Genomic DNA, 14466 nt, shown 5'->3' with positions numbered 1-14466 from the left:
CTTATATATATATATGTATATGCTATTATTTATACCAACACCTGGTAAAATTATAAGCTACAGAAATTTTCTATTCTTTGACTAAAGGATTTTTTCCAGAGGAGGTGATTTTTCAATTGGAAATCTGGGTGGAATACATCCAATTGACACACATTTTGAGATAACATCAGTTCAGACGCACTAAACTTGAGGACATCATTTGTCATGGTTTATGTGGGTAAATATAATAAATGCCAATATTACCTAAATTAATGTACATATTTAGAGTTATACCAATTAAACTACCCAGAAGTTACTTTATAGAACTAGATCAGGATTGGCAAACATCCAGCCCCAGGACCATCTAAGTTCCCTGAAATCATTTGGTCTGGAGCTGCCAAAGCATCCACAGATGGGACTCAAAACTAAATAAATCTAGAAGCTTTTTTAGGGGTGAATTAATTAAATGTTTGACCAAATATAGAAGGCTAATTGTCAAGTTTAAGTTTTGGCAGAAAAAAAGTTTCCCACCCTTGAATTAAATAATAACCAAATTTGGAAGAGAGAAAACATTAAAAATCTCAAGATATATACATTTCTATCTTTCCATCTATATACACACATATGTATTTTAAGTAAGAATTAATATCTTATTATGAAACATTAATAGACAAATAGATCAGCGGAATAGACTGCAAACCTACAGCAAATTTTATAGAATTCTCAACTATTTATAGCTAGATCTTGCGAATGGGAAGGGATCATGTTAGTGCCAACTAGCAGGGCTGTCCATGATAACTCCACATAGGACTGGTCCTATACAAAATTATAAAAGTGTCTTGTTAACATTTCCTTAATTCCCCTTTCTAGATACCTTTCAGCATTTTTTCTCTCTCTCTCCCTTCAAGTCTAATAGATAACATCTTCATTTTCTCAACTGAAAGTAACCTCTCCTGATTCAAGTTTCTTTGAGTATATTTTTTCTTGACCTCTTCTTTCTCCTTATCACATTCTTCCTAGCAATTTTTGACTGGAGTGGATACTCTCCCCAAAAGTAAAGATTACAACCCATCCTTATGTCTCATTGTATGAACCTCTTGTCCTTATCCTCCTGTAAAATCAATATAATCCAAATAACATGCTGCTCATCTGTTATTCCTCTTTACCTTCTTTTCCAGTCATACATTTCTTTGATGATATTTATTCATGTTGACTACTTTGTACATAGAATTAATTATTTATAACTTGCTTCAATTTAATTATGCCCTCTATTTGCCTCTCCATTGTCCCTTGAGGGACCATAAATTTTGATTACTTGCCAATAATGAATCAAATGAGATATTTTAAAGATGTTTAGCATAGAGCCTGGCACACAGTAAATGCTTATTTCCTTCTATTTCATTCTCTTCCTCATGAGATTTTCCATGATTCATAGTCATATAGCAATACCAAAGAATACTGGTGTTAGGAAGATGTGACTTTGTGTCAAAGAAAAATATGAGGTCATTGAAAACACCACAAGTTTCCCAAAGACAATTCAGATCCTTCTCTTACTCTTTTTCACAGTTCTGGGTTTAATTCATTGTTCATCCACAATGTCTACCCTGGAGTCAGAAAGATCTACGTTTATGTTAATTCTCTGACATATACTGGTTGTGTCATCCTGGACAAGTAACTCTCAAGTCTCTAAAACTATAAATTGCAGGGTAGACATTACTATGGAAGAGGGAGTTTGCTTGAGGAGACTTCCTTACATCAATGAAATCATAGGTCAAATCCTGAAATTCCAACTCAATAATGACACTAGCAGCATTCTGTTTTTGCTTCTTAATAACAATAACAACAGCAAAAATACAGGGAAGTAGAATGTCAAATATCCTTCCTGATGCTTTATTTGATTCTGAGAAACTTTCACCAAGCTATCACTTCTGTAATATTCTGGAATTTTTATTACATTAATATCACAATCAAAATTTCAATTCAGGGGAAGGATATTGAGTTCTTTTGAACAGAATATTTCAACAAAATCTTCATACAATTCTAGATGCTCTGGGATGAATCTGGGCAGGTGGACTCTGCCTGGAAACAATCAAAACAGACTGGCCGTAAGTCTAATGACAATGTATGATATAGGCATTCCCAAGGTATTTTTGAGAATGAGGATAATTTGGGATCACAAATCTAGGGCTGGAAGGCCATCTAGTTCAACCTCATATAACAATCCAGAAAACTATGGCCCAGGGAGATTAAACAATTTGCTCAAAGATCAGAGGCAGGATTAAAAACCAAGTCAACCCGCTGACACCAAGGTCAATATTTTTCTACTGTACCTCAATGATCTACTTGTGAAGTTCATAGTTCATTGGTATTCCCTCATTCAAATTCTCATTAATAGAGTCTAATAAGCCATTTATGATGAAATTCAATTGTGGTCTAGGTCCTGTTTATCTGTACTAATTCTTTCATGTCTAGTGTGAGATGTTCCCAATTGGTTGGGGCAGGTAAGATAATCAGTCTGAGTTTCCAAAGGATTTTGTGTTTATTAGAATTATATGTTTATGCAGGCATACTGTGAAAATAGTGGTAAACAAAGTCAAAGATTGCAACAAATTTTTCTACTTTGTTATGTTTTTAAAAATCAAGTGTTTATATTTAAATTAATTAGATATAACTTAATAATTGCATAGAATAAATAGAATAGAATAAAAATAAAATAGAATAAATCATAGAATAATTTGTATCTGTGTAAATTTAAATGGATATTTATTTCAGAACATGATTTCAAGAAACAAAAATACTTAGGTATTTCCATTAATATTTAACTATTAACAATTCCAGTTTAAATTCAAACTTGCATTTTACCCTTTTGGGGGTTTAATAGAACATTTCATAACTTTTTCTGATTGTTTTTTAGCTTTGGACCCTTCTGAAACTTATCCACGAGACAAGTTCATAAGACTTGCAACAGCTTACACCTGCAGCTGGTCTATTTCATCTCAAAATGCCTTAGGGGAGAATCTCATTTGTGGTTGTTTTCTGTCATTCTCAGAAATGGTTTTAGGTCACCTTTCTAGTTCACCTGCTTAAAGTTCCTTTGTTTTTTTTTTCTTTTTATTGCCAGAAGAAACACACCTACATAAATCCTATGTTTGCAGCAGACTCCCTTGTGATGATACTTCAAATCAGGAAGGAGCAATTTTCTCCAATAGGTTTCTGGTTTCTGACCTTTAAAACCACATTTGATATCATACTAAACTTTAAAATAATGTTGAAATTTATACTCATTGAATTGCTGGTTCCCTTATGTACCTCTATCAGGCTTCCAACTCAAAAAAGTTCTTTTTCAAGTATCCATTCTTCACTAAACAGTACATTTAAAAATACATTAAAACTAAACATAGCAAGGCTTAATCTAACATATATATATATATATATATATATATATATATATATATATATATATGTATATATAAATGTAGCTGAGGTCTCACCCCATGGAGCATACATAGGTCTGTAGGGGTCACCTGAGAGAGCACAAGTTAGAATTCCTTTGGAAACTTCTGGGAACTTCGGGAATATATGTGATTCCATATTAAAGAACATTGCATTTTGAGATGAGAAAGAAACTTCCCCTTATTGGTCATTGAATAAGAATAGCCACTTACTAATTCATGAATCTTCAAAAGAAAGTGACTAGGGGCAGAGCCAAGATGGGGAATTAGAAGTAGCAATCAAACTGAACTCTCCCAATGTTTCCCTCCAAACAACTTTTAAAAAGTACCTCAAATCAAATTTTGTAGTAGCAGAGTCAACAAAAGGTCAGATAAGACATTTTTCCAGTCAAAGAAATAGAGGACTTTCAAGAATTTCTAATGAAAAGACTAGAGTTGAATAGAAATTTTGATTTTCAAATACAAGACTCAAGAGTAGCATAAAAAGGTAAACATGGAAGAAAAATCATATGAAACTCAATAACATTAAAATGTTTACATTTCTATATGGGAAGGCAATACACATAACTACTACAAACTATATTATTAATAGGTCAGTTAAAAGGATTATACATAAACAGGGAATCTGGGGGGTTGGAATAATCAACCAAAAATGAAGGGATGAGAAAAAGGGATTGAATGGGAAAAAGGAGAAGGGAGAAGTAGAAGGGGTAAATTTTCCTCACATAAAAGAGGCATACAAGGAAGAGCTTTTTCAGGACAAAATGAGGGTAGTGTCAGGTAATGCTTCAACCTCACTCTCATCAGAATTGGTTCAGAAAAGAAAGACCATATAAAGACACTTATCTGGGTAAAGAATATCTGTCTTACCCAAAAGAAATAAGAGGGGAAAGGAACAATGATATAAAAAGGAGGGCAGGCTAAAGGAAGAAGTGATTAGAAGCAAAATAAACTTTTGAGGAGGTAAAGGATAAAAAAGAGAGAGAAATAAATGGGAAAAATGAGAAGGGAAATACTATTAGTAATTTTATCTATGAGTGTGAATGGGAAGAGCTCACCCCTAAAAACATGAATGAATAGCAAAATAGATTAAAAATCAGGATCCCACAAGAGACACACTTGATAAAAAATGATAAAAAAAAAAGAAAGAGAAGAAAACCAAATCACAAGTATTAAAAAATACAAAGGGTGAATATACCACTAATGAAGATGAAATCAAAGCTATTATAAGGAATTGTTTTGTCTAATTATATGCTAATGAATTTAACAATTTAAGTAAAATGGAATATTTACAAATATGTAAACTGCCTAGATTAACAGAAGAAGAAATAGAATATCAAAATAAACCTATTTTAGAAAAAGAAATTACACAGATCATAAATGTTTCCTAATGGAAAAAAACACCAGGATCAGATGAATTTATAAGTGAATTCTACCAAATATTTAAAGATCAGCTAATTCTAATATTAAATACAATATTTGTAATAATAGACAAAGAAGGATTTCTATCAAATTCCTTTATATAAAATAAATATGTAGCGATATCTATAGATTAATTTCATTAGTGAATATGGTTATAAAAACTGTAAAAAAAGTAGCTAAGAGACTAAAATAATATATTATAAAGATTATATATTGTAACCAAGTGGGATTTATACCAGCAATGCTATTAACTTAATTGTTTGCATAACAAAAACAACAAATCATATAAGTATATCAAAAGATGGAGAATGAGCCTTTAATTAAAAAAAAAAGGAGCACCTATGTGGTGCAGCAGACAGAGCACTATCCCTGGAGTCAGGAGGACCCGAGTTCAAATTTGATATCAGACACTAAATACTTGCCTAGCTGTGTGACCTTGGGCAAGTCACTTAACCCTAATACTTTAAATAAATTAAAAATTTTTTTAAAATTTTAAAAATTCCTTTATATTAAAAAATATTTAAAGTAGGGTATAAATGGATTTTTCCTTAAAAGGATAAAAAAACCCCTACCTCAAACAATCAGCAATGGTCTAGAAATAAGCTAGAAACCTTTCCAATAAAAATGGAAAAATGTAGTAATAAAACTATCTCTTTTGCAGGTAATATGATGATATGCTTGGAAAATCCTAAAGATTCAACTAAATTTTTATTGGAAATGATTAATAATTTTAGTATAATAGCAGAATATAAAATAAATCCACATAAATCAACAACATTTCTATATATTGCCAACAAAACCCTGCAAGAGGAGATATGCTATATAAAATAACCATAAATAGTACAAAATATCTGGAGGTATGCCTACTAAACAAACCCAGAAACTACATGAATGAAATCATAAATACATTTCTATACAAATAAAGTGAGATTTAAATAATTGGAGAAATAGCAATTATTCATAGATAGGTAGAGCCAATATAATAAAAATGACAATTTTACCTAAACTAGTGTACTTATTCAATGTTTTTCCAATTAAATCACTCCAAAAAATTATTTAACTGAGCTAGAAAAAATTTTAACAAAATTCAATTGGAAGAAGAAAAGATCAATAACGTCAAAGAAATTACTGAAAATTTGAAAGGAAAGAAAGTTTAACAGTATCATATCAAACTATTCTATAAAACAGTAATTATTAAAACTATCTGGTCCTGGCTAAGAAATATAAAAGCAGATCAGTGGTACATCATGGACATACAATACACAGTAGCAAATGATTTTAGTTACCATGTATTTGATAGATGAAAAGATTTGAATTTCAGGGTAAGAATTCATTATTTTGTTGTGAAAGGTAAGAAAGCACTTTGGCAAAAATTGGGCATAGACCATTTACCAAGATAAGGTCAAAATGATACATGATCTACACATAAATAGGAAGATCATAAGAAAATTAGAAGAAAATGGAACATATTATCTATCAGACTTGTGAATAGGAGAACAATTTATTAATAAGCAAGAGATAGAGAGCAATGTGAGGTGTAAAATGGATAATTTTTGTACAATAAATTTAAATAGTACAAATAAAACAATGTAGTCAAGATTAGAAGAAAACAAAATTGGGAGAAAAATTTTATATATAATTTCTCAAATAAAGGTTTCATAACTCAAATATATAAAGAACTTAGTCAAATTTTATAATAACACAAGTCATTCTCCAGTTGATATATATAGTCAAAGACGATGAATAGGCAGTTTTCAATGAAGAAATAAAAAGCATATATACTCATATGAAAAAATACTCTAACTTACTATTGCTTAGAGAAATGTAAATTAAAACTTTGAAATAACATTTTATACCTATGAGACTGGCTAAAATGATAGAAGGGGAAAGTAAATGTCAAAAGAAATGTGGAAAAATTGGGACACTAATTCGCTGTTAAACCAAATATTTTGGAGAGCAATTTTTGCTCGAGTTATAATTTTTTTTTTATTTTGCCCAAGAGTTATAAAACTTTGCATGCCCTTGTCTCTATAATATCATTACTGGGTCTATTCACCAAGGAAATTAGGAGAAAAGGGAAAAAAAACTTATATTCTAAAACATTTGCAGCAGCTCTCTTTGATGGTAAGAACTGGAAATTAAGGGGATCCTAATCAGCTGGGGGAATGGCTTAACAAATTGTGAGATAAAATTATAATATCATATTGTGGGAACTGATGGGAGGGATTTTGGAAGGACAAAGCAAGACCAATGTGAACTGATATAGAGGGAAGAGGGGCGAACTGGGAGATCATTATGCATAGCAACAGCAATGAAATGATGATCAACTGTGAAAGACCTGGCCACTCTGATCAATGCAAGTATCCAGGACAATGCCAAAGGACTCATGAACTAATTCTATCCACCTCCACTGAGAGGACTGATGAATTTTTGTGCAAATTGAACTTATTTTGCATTTTTGTGATACGGCTAATATGTTTTGCATGATTTCACATGTATAACTGATGTCATATTGCTTGCCTTTTTTACTGGGTAGAAGGGGAATATGAGAAGTAGGAAGAGATTTTAGAACTGGAAATTTAAAAGGAAAAGAATATTTAAAATAAATAAACAATAAATTTAAAAGACAAAACCAAAGAAGTGACCTATTCTCTGCTTTCCCTTTTTTTTCCCCATCTTCAGGTTCTGCTAAGACTGAGCCTCTTCTTCGAGGAGTTGGAAATAGTTCTATTGACCTTATCCTATTCCAGTCATGAAATAATTATAATCATATAACAGCTAAAGTATAGATTTTTCTTGAGTTGCAAACTGGACAGAGACTTGGTGTCTTCTAATTTGTGTTTCTTTGCTTTAACATAACTGACCAAGCAGTGATTCTGAAATGGCCATCTGCAGTCTTGTAGATCACCTTGTGAGTATAAGAGAAACAAAGATTCTGGGTTCTTAGCTGGCACATGAGGTGCTCTCTCAACATCTACTCACTCACCAATAGAATAACCTCAATCTCTGGCCTATTTTGCCAGAAAACATGGACCTAGAGGGAATCATTTGAACAATATAGAACAAAAGCCTATTCAGCAATTTCTCACAATGCTTCTTACCCTGATGATTTCAGCATCAGTCTCCTAGGATAGTATAACAGTAATTGTAAGTTATTATTTCTGCTTTAAGTTTTTCTATCAATATGGGTTTGCATCTGTTTAGTGTTTAGCATTTCTTTTGTGCATAGGAAATAAGTAGATGTCCTATACATAATCTACATTATACATTGAGTAACCCTTTACTCCTCATTTGGGAAGATTCTAGGCATAATGATCCAAACCTAAGCTTTAGGTAATTCCTAGAGCTCCAGGATGATATAAATTCTAAAAAGTTCTAGACCTTTGACCTTTCTCATTGGAGACCAGGCTTTCCTATGTCTGAACAGTCCTAGCACTAGCCCAGAGCTAAGAGATCTTTAATAGAGAGGGAGGGAGGGGGTAGAGTGTTTGACAATTGTTATTGTTAGGTATGTTTGGAGTTTTTTTTACATCTATACAGAAGGTGTTTTCCTTGATATGCCTGACATATTTGTCCCTATTTGGCACCACAACTTATATTTCTTACCTGGGCTCCTATGACTTTTTTTAATAGAAATTTTATTTTGTTTTTCAAATTACATGCAATCATAGTTGGGTTTTTTTGGAAGGGGAATATATATTTTTTGTATTTATTTTTATTTACACCTTACTAAAATATTCTTGTTTAAGTATAAACATAATACCCCTCCCCCACAAAAAGATAAAACCTCATGAGAAATAAAGTGAAAGAGGAAAGAAATGTGTTTCAGTCTGTGTTCTGATACCATCAGCTCTGTCTCAGGTGAATCACATTCTTTATCTTAAGTCCATCATAGAAGTTACTTCCATATTTTTCCACAGTCGCTGTTGCTGATTGTAATTCTATCCATCCATTCCTCCCCACTACCATCAATTATATTTTCTCTCTCCTTTCACTATGTCCCTCTTCAAAAATGTGCTGTGCGGCAGCCAAGTGGTGCAGTGGACAGAATACCAGCCCTGAGGCCAAGAAGTCCCAAGCCCACATCCCACCCCAGAGACCCAGCAGCCACCAGGCCCCATGGTCCTAGATAGGCCACCCAATCCCAGCACCTTGCAAAAAGTAAAAAAAGAAAATGTGTTATATTTGACGATCCTCTCTTATGATCTACCCTCTCCTCTCTCATTCAAATTCCCGCCCCACCTTTCCCCTGTCCTCCTTCTCTCCTTTTTCCTCTAAAAGTCTATCCCCTATTGAGTGGGTATGCTGTTTCCTCTCTGAGCCATTTCTGATGAGAATGACGGTTCCCTCATTCCCCCTCACCACCTCCCCTTCCATACCATTGCAAAAGCTACATGAAATATCTTTTATATGAAATATCTTAGCCTATTCTACCTCTCCTTTCTCTTACTCCCAGTACATTTCCCTTCCACCTATTGCCTCCATTTTTACAATATATTATATCTTCAAATTCAGCTCTCTCCTGTGCTTCATCTATAAAAGCTCCTTCTACCTGCTCTATTAAATGAAAAGGTTAATATTATCAGTATCATCTTTCCTTGCAGGAATACATTCATCATTAAGCCCCTCATAATTTACCTTTCTCCTCTACTCACTATGCTTCACATCATTTCAACAGGAACATTTGAAAATCCCCTGTTTCCTTGAAAGTTGATCTTTTCCCCTGGAAGAGGATGTTCAGTTTTGCTGGGTAGTTGATTCTCAGTTGCATTCCAAGCTCTTTTGCCTTCTGGAATATTATATTCCAAGCCCTAAATGCCCTTAACATAGTTGCTGCTAAGTCCTGTGTGATCCTGACTGCAGCTCGACAATATTTGAATTGTGTCCTTCTGGCTGCTTGTAATATTTTCTCTTTGACTTGGAAATTCTGGAACTTAGCTATAATATTCCTGGTGGTTGGGGGATTTTTTGGATCTCTTTCTGGGGGAAATGAGTGGATTCTCTCAATTTCTATTTTACCCTCTGCATCTAGGATATTAGAGCAATTTTCATGTTGGAATTCTTTAAAAATGAGGTCAGGGCTCTTTTCCTGATCATGACTTTCAGGTATCCCAATAATTTTTTTTTAGGTTTTTGCAAGGCAAATGGGGTTAAGTGGCTTGCCCAAGGCCACAAAGCTAGGTAATTATTAAGTGTCTGAGACCAGATTTGAACCCAGGTGCTCCTGACTCCGGGGTCAGTGCTTTATCCACTGCACCACATAGCCGCCCCAATCCCAATATTTTTTAAATTATCTTTCGTGAAACTGTTTTCCAGGTCAGTTGTTTTTTTTTCAATGAGATATTTCACATTTTCTTCTAATTTTTCATTCTTTTGGTGTTGAACTACTGTGTCTTATAAATTCATCAGCTTCCTTTAGTTCCATTCTACATCTGAAGGATTTGTTTCCCTCAGAGAGCTTTCTTATCTCCTTTTCCATCTGGTCAATTCTGCTCTTTAAAGCATTCTTCTCTTCAGTAACTTTTTGAACTGTTTTATCCACTTGACCTAAGCTGGTTTTTAACTTATTTTCTTCAGCATTCTTTTGGATCTCCTTGACTAAGCTGCTGACTTCAATTTCTTGTTTTTCCTGCATCTCTCTCATTTTTTTTTCCAATTTTTCTTCTATCTCCCTTACTTGATTTTCAAAATCTTTTTTGAACTCTGTCATAGCCTGAGCCCAACTTCTGTATTTCTTGGAGTCTTTACATGCAGAAGCTTGTACTTCTTCATCTTCAGATTGAATTTTTTGATCCTCGATGGGATCATAGACAAAGTAATTGTCAATGGTCCAGTTCCTTTTTTTTCCTGTTTACTTATTTCCCCAGTCTGTGACTGGTTTGGGGATACTTCCTGAGCTTTTGAGTATTATTGGGACACCCCCACAAGGACCTCAGTGTGTGAGGCTGGTCTGTGAATGACTACAAGCTCACCTCTGTCACAGGGCTGTGGCTGCTTTATGAGGGGCCTAGAATGCAACCAGGGTCTGAATGTGGTTAGAGCCCCAGAGTCCTGTTCCAGGGACAGAAGACAGACCTCAGCCTTCAGTAGGCTGAGCACTCAGGGTGTAGATACCTGAAGGCTCCTGCTGGGCAACTCCACAGGCCTGTTTTGATTTTCCTGGATCTGGGCTGCTGCAGTACCATGACCATGCTGAGGGGCTGGGCTTCACAGAGTGCCATGACCACGCTGAGGGCATAGGCTCCGTGCTCACTCTGGCAGAGGTCTCCCTGCTGGTGCTCCCTGGGATGTAGGTCAGGTAACTGCTTCTGCTGCAGGGAGCTGGCACTCCCAGGTACCCTGGGGCTGCTCCTGGGAAGCTGAAGCTCCTTCCCTCTAGCACAGTGCTGCTCCTCCAATCCCATGGAATAGAACTTCCCACTATTTTCCAGGTTACCTTAGGTCAGAGAATTGCCTCACTGGATCTTTCTGTGGATTCTGTCTCTTGAAAATTTAGTTAGAGTCATAATTTTAAGGTTTTTTTTAAATATTTGGAGAGAGTACCTAAAAGAAGCTCTTCTCCTGCTCTGCCCCCTCTCCTATGACATTTTAATTCCCTAGATCTCCTCCTACTTCTCAAGTCATTTCTTCTCTACATCCTTATTCTTAACTGCTAATTGTAGCTCTCCTTTAAACTTCTTTATTTTTCCCTCATTCACTGACTTGGATTGTCTTCTCATGACTTCAGATGTCATTCCTCTGCTTATATCTCCTATATATGTTTTCCAAAAATCATGATTCATAGGAGAATTTTGTTACTTTCAGAGAATTTATTTCTGAGCAATTTCTATTCCCTGAACAATGTGATAAAAACAATTTATTTGAGTATATTGATACTTTCCATTTTCTACCAGGTATGCACAAATTAATTGCCCTTGGGTTTTTGAATAAGAACAAGCTGACTTTTCTTGCATATGTATTAGAGAGCTTCAGGTTCCCATAAAATAAATCTTTTATGATTGATAATTTCATCATCCCAGTACTTTCAGAATTGCCACATATTTGTTTACCAGTTGCCTAATGTATAAAATAACACATGAATTATATATCTAGAGTAGGAATGAACCTTAATGTCCAAATGGTTTGAACCTCTCATTTGACAGATGGGAAACTGAGGTCAAGAGACATTAAGAAATTTGTCAAAGGTCACTCAAGTGAATTTGAACCCAGGTCCTCCAACTCTGAAGGCAGTTCTCTTTCCTCTGTACATTTCTATGGACTAGTTCTGTAATCTTTTTTTATCCCTTTGGAGAAAGATCATCTCAGAACTGTTTTAGAGGTGTACTCCTTGGCTAAGCTATCAAAGATCTCATCCTGGGGAAGCCAAGTTAGTTTCTGCACTTATTCATCACTATCTTCCTCCTCAGTATTCAGGATATGAAATGTTATTACTAAAGAGATGAGAAAGTTGATCTATTTTATAGGCTCTTCAATTTCACTATAACAAACATGCAATATTTAATGTCTTTGCCAAGCTCTTTTCAGAACTGAATATTTAGAGAAGTTTGGAAAAACTTGGTCTGTTATACTGGATAAAATATTATTTTCTTCTTTTGATTATAATGATCATGATGGTGTTGTTATTGATGATGATGAAGAGTTTAGAGCAAATTCTTACATGAAAACGCACTAAGGCAAATTCTTGAAATGATGAGGGCTACACTCTAGGAACTAAAGATGAAAGTAAGATAGAAGAGTGAATTGAAACTGATAAAGAGAAGTTGATCATTGATTATGCTATCAGTGTTGCAATTATGTGTGCCTGTGCATCTGTATGCTTATGTGCTTGATTGTACATGTGTTTCAAGTGGCACAAGCAAGTCATGGCTAGCATGCCATCTCCATTAAAAAAATGCTGTCTCAAGTTACCTGGGAAATTTGAAAACATGAATTTGTCAACACTATTGTTCCTTTCATAATAGCTTTACCTGACTTTCTTGATACTGATTTCCCATGTTTGGGATTTATATTTCTTTCCCAGACTTTAGGTCTGGTTCATCCATGGTCTTTGGCTTGACTCAACACTTTTACTATACTCTGCTTATTCTCTGGAATCTAGATTTAGACCACTCACTCCCTTTTCCTTTATTTTCTCTCTTGGTTTATAACTACTTCTAAGTATTGAATTGCACAGAATAAGAAGCCATTAATAAGTTTTAATAATTAACCCACAGAGGGACGGCTAGGTGGAGCAGTGGATAAAGCACGAGCCCTGGGTTCAAATCCAGTCTCAGACACTTAATAATTACCTAGCTGTGTGGCCTTGGGCAAGCCACTTAACCCCATTCACCTTGCAAAAACCTAAAAAAATATTAACCCATAGCTATGTATTAATTCCCTCCTTCCTCTTCCCTTCAAAGCTATTCATTTTTTTTTCAATTGTGTCTGATTCTTCAAGACCCATTTGAGTTTTTTGGCAAAGATATTGAAGGAATTTGTCATTTCCTTTTCCAACTCATTTTACAAATGAGGAACTGTGGTAAATAGGATTTGGTGATTTTCCCAAAGTCTCATATCTAATAAATGTCTAAGGCCAGATTTGAACTTGGGAAGAGAAGTATTCCTGATTTAGGACCCAGCACTGTAACCACTATGCCACTTAATCTATTCCTTAGGCTGTGGAAAACCTCAGGCATTCATTGTTTGAGTACCTCAGCATAAAACAACCACAGCAAGCATTTATTAAGCACTTACTACAATGGCTCTACTAGGTACTGGGGCTACAATGATTAAAAAACAAAATAAAACATGTCATGCCCTCAAGAAACTGATATATACCTAGGAGAAAATACTACTAATAATAGTGTTTTTGCCCTTCATTTTCAAATAAGACCATGACATGAGGGAGGTGACACCATGACAAGCATATAAATTGATGTGAGTGAGGGGGAGGGGGTGCTATGCTAAGTCTTCAGTCTCACTTTCTCCTCCAGAATCATCTGGATCCAGTAGATTCAAGGCAATCAGGGTAAAATGACTTGACCAAGGTAGCTAGCAAGTGTCTGAGGCCGGATTTGAACTCCTGTCCTCCTGACTCCAGAGTCAGTGCTCTATCCATTGTACCACCTAGCTGCTACATGATTATTTGAGGAGTAAAGAACACTAATAACTAGAAAATGAGGAAAGGCTTCCCATCAGAATGCCTCCCATCTGAAATGAACTCTGAAGAAAGCTGAGGATTTTGAGAAGCTGTCATGAGAGGGGAGTATAAAGTAGAGATGGAACACCAGGTTAAGGGGAAAACCCAGGAGGCCACTTTGCTGGAACATTGAGTCCTTGAAGGAGAACAATAGGAAATAAATGGAAAAATGTAGGCTGGAACCAGATTGTGAACAGGTTTACATGTCATGCTAGAAAATATGTATTTTAACCTAGTGTCAACAGTAAGCTACCACCAGTTTTTTGAGCAGGAGATTATATTTTTACTTAAAAAATTATTTTGTCCATATTAGGACCAAAAGATGAATTAGATCAGGAATGAATCCATGACAGTTTTGAATAAGTGATGTGATTTGGAGACATAATTGCACTGAAAAGCAAAGAAAGAATTAGAAAAGGAGGAGACTAGAAGGTG

At 34.8% G+C, this 14466-nt stretch overlaps 1 pseudogene; it reads right to left on the bottom strand.

Annotated features, from left to right (window-relative positions):
- The window catches only part of LOC141499083 (corrinoid adenosyltransferase MMAB pseudogene), a 32271-nt pseudogene extending 21014 nt beyond the window's left edge, over positions 1 to 11257 (bottom strand).
- Positions 11258 to 14466: the final 3209 nt, after the last annotated feature.

Source organism: Macrotis lagotis, chromosome X, assembly GCF_037893015.1.
Source record: "Macrotis lagotis isolate mMagLag1 chromosome X, bilby.v1.9.chrom.fasta, whole genome shotgun sequence".
Lineage (NCBI taxonomy): Eukaryota > Metazoa > Chordata > Mammalia > Peramelemorphia > Peramelidae > Macrotis > Macrotis lagotis.
This window is presented reverse-complemented; position numbering and strand designations above follow the sequence as displayed.